The sequence below is a fragment of the Aquarana catesbeiana genome, linkage group LG05, assembly GCF_042186555.1.
Source record: "Aquarana catesbeiana isolate 2022-GZ linkage group LG05, ASM4218655v1, whole genome shotgun sequence".
Lineage (NCBI taxonomy): Eukaryota > Metazoa > Chordata > Amphibia > Anura > Ranidae > Aquarana > Aquarana catesbeiana.
Window position 1 is genome coordinate 153858756 of NC_133328.1, and position 15888 is coordinate 153874643.

The window sequence follows — 15888 nt, forward strand, 5'->3', positions numbered from 1 at the left end:
CCAAGGTGGCCCCATCCCGTAGAGTATTAAAATACCAAACCAGATGAGGAACCAAATAATCCTGGAACTTGCGATAGTAAAGAGCAGGAAAGCTGTCCGGACCTGAAGCAGAACCTGTCTTTGTGGATTTAATGGCAGCTATAATCTCCCGTGATTGTAAAGGGGCCTCCACATGTCCCCTGTGCGTCACAGAAATTTTAGGAAGTGAAATACTCTGCAAGTACTGTGCACAGGATTGAGGAGCCTCTCCTTCCAGGATTTTGTATAGAGAGGCATAGAAGCCTCTGAAGGCTTCCAACACTTTACATGGATTTTGAGAGTATGTGTCATCCAAGCAGCGCACCTTGGGAACTGCAAAGGTTTGCATGTGTAGATTCAATTTATGCGCTAAAAGTAGCCCTATCCTGTCTTTGTGCATGTAAAATTTAGTAGAGGCTCAACGTATACTCTTTTCTGCCTTCCTCGTTAAGGCCAAATTCAGCTCCAATCCAATCTGATCAATTCGCTGAAGTAGCGAGTTGTCTGAGGAACGCTTTATGACGTTTAAGCAGCAATTGTAATTCATCATCAAGAGCTTGGATTTGTGCTTTGCGAGTTTTGTCAAACTGGGAGGATAACTGAATCAGTTTTCCATGCACCACAGCTTTATGTGCTGCCCAGACCGTTACAGGGGAGACGCCTTTAGTTAAGTTTTCGCTAAAATATTGTTTCAGACTGATCCGAATGTCCTCACACCAGCTAGGATTGGACAATAGAGATTAGTTGAGCCTCCACTGTTGGGAGCGCGGGGGGATCGATAGAGCTGACAATGTTACGGAAACCATAGAGTGATCTGACAATGCTATAGCCTTGATGACAGCCTTATGAATACTGGGCACCAGAGAAGATGAAACAAAAATATGGTCAATACGAGAATATGTGGAGTGTGGGAGCGAGAAGAACGTATAGTCTCTCGTGGCAGGATGTGATTCACACCACACATCAACCAGATTAAGAGAATGTAACATTTTAGCCACCCTTAAACCTGCCTTAGGGGTCTGTTTGAGACAGGAACGTATGGGATTGGATTTATCTAAGGACAAGTCCAAAGCGAGGTTAGTATCCCCCCACAGATAACCCACCCCTCCAAGTATAGGGTCAAGGCATGGAGCAATTTAGCGAAAAAGGTAGTTTGACCAACGTTGGGGGCATAGTAAGGGATAAAGGAGCAAAGCTGTTCCCCCACCAACCCTTTAACCAAAATAAATCTCCCTTCTGGGTTCCTGTTTAAGGGTGAAGGATATACATTTTAAAAAACTGATAGCTACCCCTCTAGATTTTAAGTCACATTTGCCAGAAAAAAGACTGGGTATTGTTTGTGAAGGAAGGAGGGCCGGTAGGACTAGTAGAAATGAGTTTCCTGGAGCAGCAAAATGTCCGCCTTACAGGAGTGATAATATTGAAACGCTTTTCGACGTTTGGTAGGGGAATTGAGGCCTTGGGTGTTGTGGGAGATCACTCTACAGGGGGGTGTTGTGGATCTAAGGGTACTTATGATGCAAAATAAGAAAATAGATACTTTAACACTTGTTGCTACTCTCCCCATCCCAAAGAGCAAGCTACAACCCTACATGGGCACCAGAGCTCCATGATATGGAGCAGCCGAGCTGAAACCTAGGTCTCCAGGGCAAAAAGGAAAAAGCATAGGTAGACAAAGTTAGAAAAAGGAGAGGAGAAGAAAAAGCGCATATACACAAACCCCACAGCCAGAGGACACAAAAGAGTCCAGAGACTGGGGCAGAAGGGGTTTGCGCCCCAAACCGGCATGGTGCGAAGATCGGGCCAAAAGCCTGAATCATCAGGGAGTCGGCTCGAGTGAGTGCGCACAACCACCTGCCAGGCCTGAGCTTAAAGTGGATGTAAACCCACTCTCATCCTTTCTAAACTACTGCCATAGTGGTTATTAGGGATGAGCCGAACACCCCCCGGTTCGGTTCGCACCAGAACCTGTGAACGGACCGAAAATTCGCATGAACGTTAGAACCCCATTGACGTCTATGGGACTCGAACGTTCGAAATCAAAAGTGCTCATTTTAAAGGCTAATTTGCATGGTATTGTCCTAAAAAGGGTTTGGGGACCCGGGTCCTGCCCCAGGGGACATGTATCAATGCAAAAAAAACTTTTAAAAACGAATGTTTTTTCGGGAGCAGTGATTTTAATGATGCTTAAAGTAAAAAAAAAAACAAGTGAAATATTCCTTTAAATATCATACCTGGGGGGTGTCTATAGTATGCCTGTAAAGTAGCGCATGTTTCTTGTGCTTAGAACAGTCCCTGCACAAAATAACATTTTTAAAGGAATAAAAGTCATTTAAAACTGCTTGCGGCTTTAATGTAATGTCGGGTCCTGGCAATATGGATGAAAATCAGTGAGACAAACGGCATGGGTACCCCCCAGTCCATTACCAGGCCCTTTGGGTCTTGTATGGATATTAAGGGGAACCCCGCACCCAAATTAAAAAAAGAAAGGTGTGGGGGCCCCCAGGCCCTATATACTCTGAACAGCAGTATACAGGAGGTGCAAACAAGACAGGGACTGTAGGTTTGTTGTTAAGTAAAATCTGTTTGTAATTTTGAACTGGTACATTTTTAATGTGTTTCGCTCTGGCCAAAAAATCTACAGTACCTTACCGCGAGATTGTGTTTCCAGCGCGATACCATGGTGCTGGTTCTCGGCGACAGGGTACTGTGCAGGTTGCGCTGGCTCGCTCATCGGGAAAGGAAAACTTTTTTTCCTTTCATGATGAGTGACAGGCAGTGCTGACAGCTGTCTGCTATGAATCCTGAGGGGGGAACGCCGCGCCAAATTTTAAATAAAAAACTGGCGTGGGTTCCCCCCAGGGGCATACCAGGCCCTTAGGTCTGGTATGGATTGTAAGGGGAACCCCCTATGCCCAAATATCGGCGTGGGCGTCCCCCCCAAAATCCATACCAGACCCTTATCCAAGCACGCAGCCCGGCCGGCCAGGAAAGGGGGTGGGGATGAGCGAGCGCCCCCCCCTGAGCCGTACCAGGCCGCATGCCCTCAACATGGGGGGTGAGTGAATTGGGGGAGGGGGGCGCCCTACGCCCCCCTCCCCAAAGCACCTTGTCCCCATGTTGATGAGGACAAGGGACTCTTCCCGACAACCCTGGCCGTTGGTTGTCGGGGTCTGCGGGCGGGGGCTTATCGGAATCCGGGAGCCCCCTTTGAGTAAGGGGGCCCCCAGATCCCGGCCCCCCACCCTATGTGAATGAGTATGGGGTACATGGTACCCTTACCCATTCACCTAGGGAAAAAGTGTCAGTAAAAAAAAAAACACAGTACACAGATTTTAAGTGTAATTTATTAAGCAGCTCCGGGGTCTTCTTCCGACTTCGGGGGGTCTCCTTCCGACTTCTCCCAGTGTTCCGCCTCTTCTCCCGGGCCCCTCCGCTATCTTCTTCCAGCTCTTTTGCCAGCGAGAGGGGACCGGTCTGCTGCCGCTGTCTCGTCGCTTCTTCTCCCCGACCCCTCTGCTATCTTCTTCCAGCTCTTTTGCTAGCAAGAGGGGCCCGGTCTGCTGCAGCTGTCTTGTCACCGCTGTCTTGCCGCTGTCTCGCCGATTCTTCTCTTCTTCTCTTTTTCCGATGTTGACACGACGCTCTCTCCGACTGGAATGCTGTGTGCGAGCTGTGGAGCCATTTATATAGGCGGTGACCCCGCCCCCTTGTGACGTCACGGTCCCAGCATGCGCAGGGACTCTGGCGTCATAAGGGGGCGTGACCCCAGAGTCCCTGTGCATGCTGGGACCGTGACGTCACAAGGGGACGGGGTCACCGCCTATATAAATGGCTCCGCAGCTCGCACACAGCATTCCAGCCGGAGAGAGCGCCGTATTAACATCGGAAGAAGAGAAGAAGAGAAGAAGCGAAGAAGCAAAGAAGCGACGAGACATCGGCGAGACAGCAGCGACAAGACAGTGGCAGCAGACCGGGCCCCTCTCGCTGGCAAAAGAGCTGGAAGAAGATAGCGGAGGGACCCGGGAGAAGAGGCTGAAAACTGTCAGAAGGAGACCCCCCGAAGTCGGAAGGAGACCCCCCGAAGTCGGAAGAAGACCCCGGAGCTGCCTAATAAATTACTCTTAAAATCTGTGTAGTGTGTTTTTTTTTTTACTGACACTTTTTTTCCCTAGGTGAATGGGTAGGGGTAACATGTACCCCATACTCATTCACATAGGGTGGGGGGCCGGGATCTGGGGGCCCCCGTTATTAAAAGGGGGCTACCGGATTCCGATAAGCTCCCTGCCCGCAGACACCGACAACCAATGGCCAGGGTTGTCGGGAAGAGGCCCTTGTCCTCATCAACATGGAGACAAGGTGCTTTGGGGTGGGGGGGCCGCAGGTCTGGTATGGATTTGGGGGGGCCCCACACCGATTTTTCGGCGTAGGGGGTTCCCCTTACAATCCAAACCAGACCTATGGGCCTGGTATGCCCCTGGGGGGGGAACCCACGCCGTTTTTTTATTTAAAATTTGGCGCGGCGTTCCCCCCTCAGGATTCATAGCAGACAGCTGTCAGCACTGCCTGTCACTCATCACGAAAGGAAAAACGTTTTCCTTTCCCGATGAGTTCCCGCGACGAGGCTCGCAGGTGTCAAATCTCGTCGGGAAATGCGGCGAGATTGACACAATATCGTGGTCACCTACTGTATTTTAAGCTTTTTGGAAAACATAGGGAAGGGTTATCACCCCTGTGACATTTGTTTTGCTGTCTGTGCTCCTCTTCAGAAGATTTCACCTCACTTTTTGTCCCAATGACAAATGTTTTTTGAAAATTTGGGGTTTTTAGTGAAACAAGGATTGTTGATAAAGCATCAGTGTAAAGGAGAAAAGTTTTTCCCATATTAACTCTTACAGGAGAGAATTTCCCTTCCTAGGGGTAGATTTCATCTCATTTCCTGCTGTCTCCTTCCGTTTGCAAGTAGGAGTCGTTTGTAAGTTGGATGTTTGAAAGTAGGGGCCTGCCCTATATACTCAGCAGAAATTTGGGCCTTAGGTGTTGTTGTGGCCACAACACTGTAACCACTCACAGGGCCCTGCTGTGAAATATTAGATCAAGAATTGTAATTACATGCCCCTGTTGAACAGGGGCAGAAAAATTGGGCCTTTGGTGGTGGTGGTGGTGCTGGTGCCACAACACTGTAAGTCCTCAGAGTTACTCTTGGTGGGCGCAGAAACAGGCCCTGCTGTGAAATATTACATCAAGAATTCTAATTACATGTTGAACAGGGGCTGAAAAATTGGGCCTTAGGCACTGGTGCTGGTGCCACAACACTGCAACCCCTCACAGATACTCTAGTTGGAGCACAGGAACTAGCCCTGCTGCAAAGAATTGCATCAAAAATTGTAATTACATGCCCCTGTTAGACAGGGGCTAAAAAATTGGGCCCTAGGCACTGGTGCTGGTGCCACAACACTGCAACCCCTCACAGATACTTTAGTTGGAGCACAGGAACTAGCCCTGCTGCAAAGACTTGCATCAAAAATTGTAATAACACGCCCCTGTTAAACAGGGGCTGAAACATTGGGCCTTAGGCACTGGTGGCGGTGCCCAGAAGCAAAAATGTTCTTACAAGCTATCAGCATGATCATTGAGGAGGAAGAGGATAATTACTCAGCATAACAGGATAGTCACTCAGCATCAGCATAGGCAGTCTTTGAAGGTATCTGACATTTCAAAAAAAATTATTCAGTTACATCAGCATCAGGTGCTTGGTAGCTGGTGGTGATCCAAGACTGATTAATTTTTATGAAGGTCAGTCGATCGACCAAGTCGGTGGACAGATACACCCTGTGATCGGTTACAAAGCCTCTAGCAGCACTGAATGTGCGTTCCAAAAGAACGCTGGATGCAGGACAGGCCAGTAGCTCAATTACATACTGTGCAAGCTCTGGCCAGTGATCCATCCTCAAGACCCAGTAACCCAGAGGATTTTCGGTGGGAAAGGTGTCCAAGTCAGATCTTGCCCCTAGGTATTCCTGCACCATGTAAAACAGACGCTGGCGATGGTTGCTGGAACTGATCATACCTTGGGGCTGCGGACTAAAAAATTGTCTGAACGCATCAGTCAGACGGCCACCTTCTCCACCGCTCCTTCTTTGACTGACCGAAGCCTCAGCAACCCATTGTCCAGAAACAGGAGTTTGTAACCACCCAGTCTCTGGGAACGCATTTCACAGACCTTTCTGCAAGGCCTCCCGAAGATGTTGCATCCTCTGCTCCCTCTGCGACAGCAAGATAAGGTCCGCAACCTTACCCTTGTAACATGGATCAAGGAGGGTTGCCAGCCAGTATTGTTCCTTCTCCTTGATACCACGAATACGAGGATCCTTCCGCAGGCTTTGCAGGATCAGGAGGCCATGCAGCGTAGGTTTGCTGAGGCATTTGGTCCGGAGTCCTCTGGATCACTAAGGACGACATGATCTGCAGCCACCTCCTCCCAGCCACGTACAAGTCCATGTGTTTCTTGGGAATGTAAATGATCCCTTAAAGACTGCTGCTGATGCTGAGTGCCAGGCTGCACCTCCATACTGACACAATCCTCCTCCTCCTCTTCCTGTGTGATCGGCAGGCATGCAGGAACACTGTCTGGATAAAGGGGGCCTTGAGAGCTAAGGAAGTCCTCCTCTTCCTGCCTCTGTTCTGCCTCAAGTGCCCTGTCCATTATGCCACGCAGCGTGTGCTCCAACAGGTGGAAAAGGGGGACAGTGTCACTGATGCATGCACTGTCACTGCTCACCATCCTTGTGGCCTCCTCAAATGGTGACAGGACAGTGCATGCATCCCTCCCTGATCATGGCCCACTGGCATGGGGAAAAAAAAACAAGCTCCCCTGACCCTGTCCTGGTGCCATAGTCACACAGGTACTCATTGATGGACCTCTGCTGTGTGTGCAGCCGCTGCAGCATGGCCAACGTTGCGTTCCACCTGGTGGGCATGTCACAGATTAGGCGGTTCTTGGGCAGGTTAAATTCCTTTTGGAGGTCTGCCAGCCGAGCACTGGCAGTATATGACCGGCGAAAATGCACACAGACTTTCCTGGCCTGCCTCAGGACATCCTGTAAGCCCGGGTACCTGCCCAAGAACCATTGCACCACCAAGTTAAGGACGTGAGCCAAACAGGGCACATGGGTCATTTGTCCCTGTCGGAGGACGGAGAGGAGGTTGGTGCCATTGTCGCAAACCACCATTCCTGCCTTAAGTTGGAGTGGCGTCAACCACCTCTGAACCTGCCCCTGCAGAGCTGACAGAACCTCTGCCCCAGTGTGGCTCCTGTCCCCCAAGCACACCAGCTTAAGCACTGCATGGCATCTTTTGGCCTGCTTACTTCCGTAGCCCCTTGAACGCCTATGGAGCACTGCTGGTTCCGAGGAAAAAGCACAGGAAGAGGCCATGGAGGAAGAAGAAGAGGAGGGGGTGGAGGAGAGAGGTGTGTCAGAATCACTAGTAGTGGCATTTTGGAGGTGTGGTGGGGGAGCAACCTCCAACACTACTGCCCCTTGTCCTGCATCCTTCCCAGCTGCCAGAAGAGTCACCCAATGCGGTTAAGTAACGTCCCTGTCCATGCCTGCTGGACCATGAGTCAGTGATAATATGCACCTTACCGCTGACCGCCCTGTCCAGTGAGGCCAAGACATTGCCTTCCACATGCCGGTAGAGAGCCGGAATCGCCTTCCGTGAGAAAAAGTGGCATTTGGGAACCTGCCACTGAGGAACCGCACATTCCACAAACTCACGGAAGGGGGCAGAGTCTACCAACTGAAAAGGTAGCAGTTGAAGTGCTAGCAATTTTGCCAAGCTAGCATTCAACCGCTGGGCATGTGGATGGCTGAGAGCGAACTTCTTTTTGCGGTGCAGCAGCTGGGGCAGGGAAATTTGCCTGGTACAATCTGACGTCGGTGTACCGATAGCAGATTGCCCGCAAGTACTTGGCTGTGACACTCTTATGCCCCGTACACACGGTCGGACTTTGTTCGGACATTCCGACAACAAAATCCTAGGATTTTTTCCGACAGATGTTGGCTCAAACTTGTCTTGCATACACACGGTCACACAAAGTTGTCGGAAAATCAGATCGTTCTAAACGCGGTGACGTAAAACACGTACGTCGGGACTATAAACGGGGCAGTGGCCAATAGCTTTCATCTCTTTATTTATTCTGAGCATGCGTGGCACTTTGTCCGTCGGATTTGTGTACACACGATCGGAATTTCCGACAACGGATTTTGTTGTCAGAAAATTTTATATCCTGCTCTCAAACTTTGTGTGTCGGAAAATCCGATGGAAAATGTGTGATGGAGCCTACACATGGTCGGAATTTCCGACAACAAGGTCCTATCACACATTTTCCATCGGAAAATCCGACCGTGTGTACGGGGCTTTAATTCTACACCTTCATTCCTCTCAGTGCAGGTCCCAGGGAGGACTGAAGGTATAGTGGGGTTGGAGATCCCAGCTGATGAGGAGTAAGGAGAGGTCCTCTTTGTTTTTTGGTGGGGTCTTTTAGGTACACTTGCCAATAAACTGCATGGCAGGTCAACATAGGTCTGGTCAAACATGTGGTGCCCAAGCAGGAGATATTTTGGCCACGCGAGATACGCTTGAGACATATGTTGCAAATAGCAGCGGTGCCATCTGATGCACTCGTCTCAAAAAAGGCCCACACCAAAGAACTTTTGGAATAAGACAGAGACAGCAGCGCCCTGCACATGCGGAGCTCTGAGGTGTGATGCAGTCAATGTGCTGCCCCTGCAGGGCATCCTGCCTCGTCGGTGATGTGCCTCCTCCTCCTCCTCATCCTCCTCCTCCCTCCTATCAGGCACCCACGTTGAGTCAGTGACCTCATCATCCCCTCCCTCCTCATCACTGGAGCAAACCTGGCAGTATGCTGCAGCAGGGGGAACATGACTGCCAGATTGCTGTCCTTCTTGAGCACCCCCTCTGTTCATGCTCATGTTACTGCCTTCATCTAGCTCAGTATCATCAGAGCCTTCTAAACGCTGGGCATCCTCCTGGAGCATGTACCCAACACTGTGGTCAAACAGTTCGAGGTACTCCTCAGGAGGACATGGTGGGGCTAGGTAAGGAATCACTGATGCCATTGAGTCAAGGGTAGAGGCCACGTTGGCAGCTGCTTTGCCAGACAAAAGTACCCTGAGAATGGGTGAGAGAGGATGAGGAGGATGATGACAGCTTGGTCATCCACTCGACCAAGTCTTCCGCATGTTGCGGATCAACATGGGCAGCTGCCGAAAAAAAGGCCAAGCGTGTCCCACGGCTACGTGCTGATGAGGATACACCGTGTCCACGACCAGCGCTGTTGCCTCTAGACACAGAGCCTGCTTGCCCTCTTTTATTGGCTTGTGACTGTCTGCCTCTCTTTGTTGGCCTTCCAGACATACTAATGGCCTGCAGTGAGATGTAGCTGCACTAAGCTGGGATATATATATATATATATATATATATATATATATATATACTGATACTGCAGCTAGCAAAATCAACTGCCTGCCTGTAGTATTATTAGTATGAGAACACCACCAATCTTCTACAGGTAGCTTTAGCTAAACACTGTGCAGAGGTCGCACTACACTAACTTGTAGCTTTAGCTGAACACTGTGCAGAGGTCGCACTACACTAACTTGTAGCTTTAGCTGAACACTGTGCAGAGAACGCACCACACTAACGTTTAAATACTGTAGCTGCCTGCGGTAGTGATAGGATCAGGAAAACACCACCAACCTTCTACAGGTACCTTTAGTTGAACACTGTACAGAGGTCGCAATACACTAATGTGTAAATAATGTAGCTGCCTGCGGTAGTGATAGGATCAGGAAAACACCACCAACCTTCTACAGGTAGCTTTAGCTGAACACTGTGCAGAGGTCGCACTACACTAACGTGTAAATAATGTAGCTGCCTGCTGTAGTGATAGGATCAGGAAAACACCACCAACCTTCTACAGGTAGCTTTAGCTGAACACTGTGCAGAGGTCGCATTACACTAATGTGTAGATAATGTAGCTGCCTGTGTTAGTGATAGGATCAGGAAAACAACACCAACCTTCTACAGGTAGCTTTAGCTGAACACTGTGCAGAGGTTGCACTACACTAACTTGTAGCTTTAGCTGAACACTGTGCAGAGGTCGCACTACACTAACTTGTAGCTTTAGCTGAACACTGTGCAGAGGTCGCAGTACACTAACTTGGAGCTTTAGCTGAACACTGTGCAGAGGTCGCACTACACGAAAAAAATAATATAGCTGCCTGCGGTAGTGATAGGATCAGAAAAACACCACCAATCTTCTACAGGTAGCTTTAGGTGCACACTGTGCAGAGGACACACTACACTTAGGCCCCTTTCACACTGGGGCGGTAGGGGGCGTCGGTGGTAAAACAGTGCTATTTTTAGCGCTGTTTTACCGCGGTATTCAGCCGCTAGCGGTGCGGTTTTAACCCCCCACTGGCGGCCGAAAAAGGGTTAAAACCACTCGTATAGCGCGGCTATAGCCGCGGTATTGCCGCGGTATAGCTGCGCTGTCCCATTGATTTCAATGGGCAGGAGCGGTTTAGGAGCGGTGACTACACCGCTCCTTCACCGCTCCAAAGATGTGGCTGACAGGAGATTTTTTCTTCTCCTGCCAGCGCACCGCTTCAGTGTGAAAGCCCGAGGGCTTTCACACTGAACAAACAGCGGAGGCTGTTTTGGGGCGGTTTGCAGGCGGTATTTTTAGCACAATAACGCCTGCAAACCGCCCCAGTGTGAAAGGGGCCTAACTGTAAATACTGTAGCTAATAGGACTAATAGGATCAGAAGAACACCAGCAATTTTCTTCAAATACTGTAACATGCCTGTACACCTGCCTGCCTGTCAGTAGGAAGATAATAACAGGAACGGATCTAGCTAAACTGAATACAGTGTGTATATATATATATATATATATATATATATATATATATATATATATATATACAACACCTGGGATGCATATATATACACAATACACTGTAAGTGCAGCTGACTGACTGACTGTCCTGCCTAATCTATCTAACTTAAATCAAATGACACTGTCTCTCTGTCTCTCAACACCGGAACACACTACACAGGGCCGATGTGCAGGCGGCCTTATATAGTGTGGGGCATGTACTAAACCCCCTGAGCCACCCTGGCTTTGGCCAATTACAGCTCTATGTACAGACGGCGCTGTGATTGGCCAAGCATGCGGGTCATAGTGCATGCTTGGCCAATCATCAGCCAGCAATGCACTGCGATGCCACAGTGAATTATGGGCCGTGACGCGCCACTCGAATTTGGCGCGAAAGGCCCATATCATTCGCAATTCGGCAAACGATCGAACAGACGATGTTCGAGTCGAACATGGGTTCGACTCAAACGTGAAGCTCATCCCTAGTGGTTATCTATAAGGATATACATGCCTCCTGCATGTATCCTTACCTGTCAAATGTCTCCCCTCTGTCTGTTATGAGACCCGAAAAACTGCAGATTCTGTGGGCAGGTCTGTTGTCCGGAGCTCGTGGCTGGAGTCGTGATGTCAGTAGACTCCTCGCCCACCTCTACACTCCCCTTGTCAACATGCATTTTTTCCTATGTATTCCTTACATTGAATTTCTGCTGGTCTTGTGGATTATGCCCCATGATCACTAACATCCAGAAGAAAGGAGGGGGAATGGGAAGTACACAGAATGCCTCTGTCACACTCATGCATGAGATATGTAAATCACTTGTCGCTCACAGCAAGGGGGAGAAACGGACATCTATTTCAGGCATCTATTTCTCTGCCTGATCATTTTTATCTCACTGAAAAAAGATAAGAGGACTGCTCAGAGCTGGATTAACTCTTTTGTGGCAAGACTGGGCACAGATGACATGAAATCCTATACTGTACAAGGTACAAGCCTTAAATTAAAAAAAATAATGGGTTTACATTCACTTTAAGTAAACACCTGCAACATGGAACAATGTAAGCACAAAGGGTATTTATCACCACATATAAAAATATTAACAAATCTGTGACATTGCGTCCGTCTGGCAAATGACCTCACCTGAGGAGGTCATTCTGAACCAAAGATGATTAAAAAAAATAGGGGGGTGGGGGGGGGTACAAAATGAGTTCTGCTGCAATAGAAGCCTCCTCAGATTCCACAAAGGAGACCTTGCAAACCAGTAGGAGAACGTGGGTATCGTGGGGCAGCAAAACATAATACAAAAGACAAAAATATACAGTGTCACAGGAGAACAACGTATCTAAACAGTTAGCAAAACACAGAACTAGATAACTTATAAGGCACTCGAAAGTTCCATGAACTTTTAAAGGGGTAGCCCACGAGGGTTTCATGGTTCCCGGGTGTCAAGGGTGTAAAATAGAAGGTACAACTTCTTGCCAGCAAAAACCAGCTAGATCTTCAAGGAGGTTGAGACCGACCAGAGCGACCAGATGGAGCTTGATGCCACAACAGAGAGAGCGAATGGGTTGAACCTCTAGGGCATTCCGTGCCTGTAGAAGAGGAAGACCTCGCAACAGAGCCCCCCTGAGAAATGAGTCCGAGCCCTACCAATGGGGCTTCCCCCTCAGCAAAGGAGTAAAAAGCCGTCTGTTGGAATAAGTGAAGGACAAACGAAATGGGAATGGCCATCTGTATTTAATCTCCTTGCGTGTGAGAACCATCAGCAGGGGTTTTAGGGTTCTGCGTTTCTGCGCTGTAAATGGAGAAATGTCCCTGAATACTTGTATGTCATGGCCCAAGAGAGATAGGGTAGAAGCTTCTCTGGCTTTGTCCATGACTAGCTCCTTTGTGGTGTAATAGTGTGGTTTAACTATTATGTCCTGTGGAGAGCTCTCTGGATGCTGGGGTTGTAGGGCCCAGTGAGCCCTGTCCAGATCCAAGTGGTGAGAAGGCAAGTCAGGGAGAAGGTCTTTCATAAGCATATGAACAACAGCATCGACATCCCTCACTGACTCTGGCAGGCCCCGTATACAGGAATTATATCTCCGCAATCGATTCTCCAGGTCATCGATCTTTGCCAGGGCTTGATCCAGTTGTTGTTGGATGGTCTCCATGCATACAATGTTTTGATTAGTGCAAGATACAATCTCCTCCAGCTTGGCCTCTATATAATCCATTCGCGTCCCCAGCCCCTGCAAATCTGCTTTAATATTAGTAGTAATCTGCTGTACAGTTTTGGCCATTCCCTGATCTAACAGTGCAGAAAATCTTGTGAACAAAGTCTGCTGATCCGTATATTCCCCAGAGGGAGAGCTGTGCATGGGATCTGATACCACCAGAATAGCTGGGTATAGTAAGGGCTGTGACAGGAGCAGATCATCCAGGGTCTGTTCAATGAGAGATTCAGTGAAGGCAGGAGAAGTACTGACCTGGGCTGGGATGCAGGCTAGTGACAGTGAGTCCCGCAAAGCTGCCTTAGAATCTGTGCCTGTGCTGAGATCGGATGAGCAGGCTCCACAATTCATCTGAGGTGGGGGAGTGGTCTCAATCTTAGCTGCGGCCGCCGAGGATCAAGTGGTCGGTGGCCAGCAAGAACAAGCCTTACGGCTGCTCCCTCCTGCCATGCGCCATTGCAGGCTCCTTCCGGGAACTGTGGCTGTCCCAGACACAGGGTAGAGAGGCCTCGGGATCCCCGTACAGGGCTGATAACGGCTGGGTGCGCGGTTCCAGCGTTCAACTTGGATCCCACACGCCCATACCCTCTTTATAGCCAATAGCTTGCATATAAGCCTTCAAATCAAGGACTTTTGATTTTTCACGTTCGGATCCCATAGACCTCAATGGGGTTCGGAGTTCAGGCGATGTTTGAGAGTTCTAGTGTGAACCAAACTGGGGGGATGTTTGGCCCATCTTTAGTGGTGTTAGCCTTGGATCAGACACTTAGAAATGTTTGTAATCTGCATATATAAACATACTAGGGCCAATTTAAGGGCAGTACACATGGGCCAAATATTGGGCGGTATTCAATAGAAACCGGCCAACATTCAGCACATGTGTACAGCAGCTGGAGCATGACCGAAAAAGGTCTGCCAATCGGCATCCAATCAGTGTTCTCAGGGAATGGCTGAGAGTTCTGACTGGTGTGTTCTGTCAGGGGAGGCATCCCCCTATCAGAACACAATAGCTCAGTGGGGAGATTTCTGTACTAACATTGCATAGTTGGTACAGTGGCTCTTCCTGAGCTCTTCTGCTTTTTTTTGTTCAGCCCACTGGGTTAAACAAAAAAAAACATATTGTGTGTACTAGGCTTTAGATAGGAGCCATTGAGCCTTCAAGCAACTTTGGGGTGTGGAAGGAAACTCACATTAACACAGGAAGAACATGCAACCTCAATGCAGTGGGATTCAAACCAAGGACTCTAGTACTGCAAGGCTACTAACAACTAGGCCAATGTGCTGTCCCTGGAACAAATGGAAGATTTCCTCTCTACTTTTGTTCTAGTGACAGCTCAGTATTTTGGATTTCTCATTTTTAGTCCCAGTGACGGTGTTCTGTCAAAAGAGCCAACTCGTCAAAATCTCCAATTACGTCACTTCCAGTGACTCTCCAGCAGCAGTAATTGCAGATTTCGACGACTGTTTTGACAGAACACCGGCAGCGTATACACTACGGTTGACGACGAGTTGGCTGTTTTGACAGAACACCGGCTAAAGGAGTAAATAAGTTGTCATCGCCTTGGGGGCGGCCATGTTGTTGGTTACCAGCAATTTCCACTCATTATATCTTGTACTGTAGTGTATACGCTGCGGCGTTCTGTGAAAACATCCAAGTCATCCAAATCTGCAATTACTGCTGCTGGAGAGTCACTGGAAGTGATGAGGTTGGAGATTTTGACGAGTTGGCTGTTTTGACAGAACACCAGTGAACACCTCTCTCCAAAACCCAAATATTTTTTAGGTAAGATAAGGTAAGAAAATCGATGATCCAAATGGATCAATGCAACAGTTTTAATATGAAAATTGTCAATATATTTTTTTTTTACTTAAAAAGTAGGCTACAAAGGAAACAAAATATGCTCTCATTATCAATGTTAAGATTGATGTACATACAATTGGTGTATTCGAGTTATAATAACAATGAACAATCGATAGAAGCCGGTAAGTATAATCATAATTCTCAAGTGAGGTGGCATGTGATTAACCACTTCAGCCCCGGACCATTTGGCTGGCCAAAGACCAGAGCACTTTTTGCGATTCGGCACTGCGTCACTTTAACTGACAATTGCACGGTCGTGCAACGTGGCTCCCAAACAAAATTGGAGTCCTTTTTTTCCCACAAATAGAGCTTTCTTTTGGTGGTATTTGATCACCTATAAACAAAAAAATAGCGACAATTTTGAAAAAAACGCATTATTTTTTACTTTTTGCTATAATAAATATCCCCAAAAAATATAAAAAAAAAACATTTTTTTTCCTCAGTTTCAGCTGATACGTATTCTTCTACATATTTTTGGTAAAAAAAATCACAATAAGCGTTTATTGATTGGTTTGCTCAAAAGTTATAGCGTCTACAAAATAGGGGATAGTTTTATGGCATTTTTCTTAAAAAATTTTTTTTAGTAGTAATGGCGGTGATTATCATGACTGCGACATTATGGCGGACTTGTTTACATCAGCATTTCCCCGTTCTTCCTCTCTGTGAGACTATCGTGGGTATCCCCACGGACATCGAGTCCGCGGGACCCGCGATCACACTCACAGAGCTCGCGGTGGGCGCGAGCGCCGCCGGCGGCACGCATGTGCCCGTAAGCTGCTTCTAAAAGGGCAACGTACAGGAACGTTAATATGCCTGTGTGTGCCCTTCT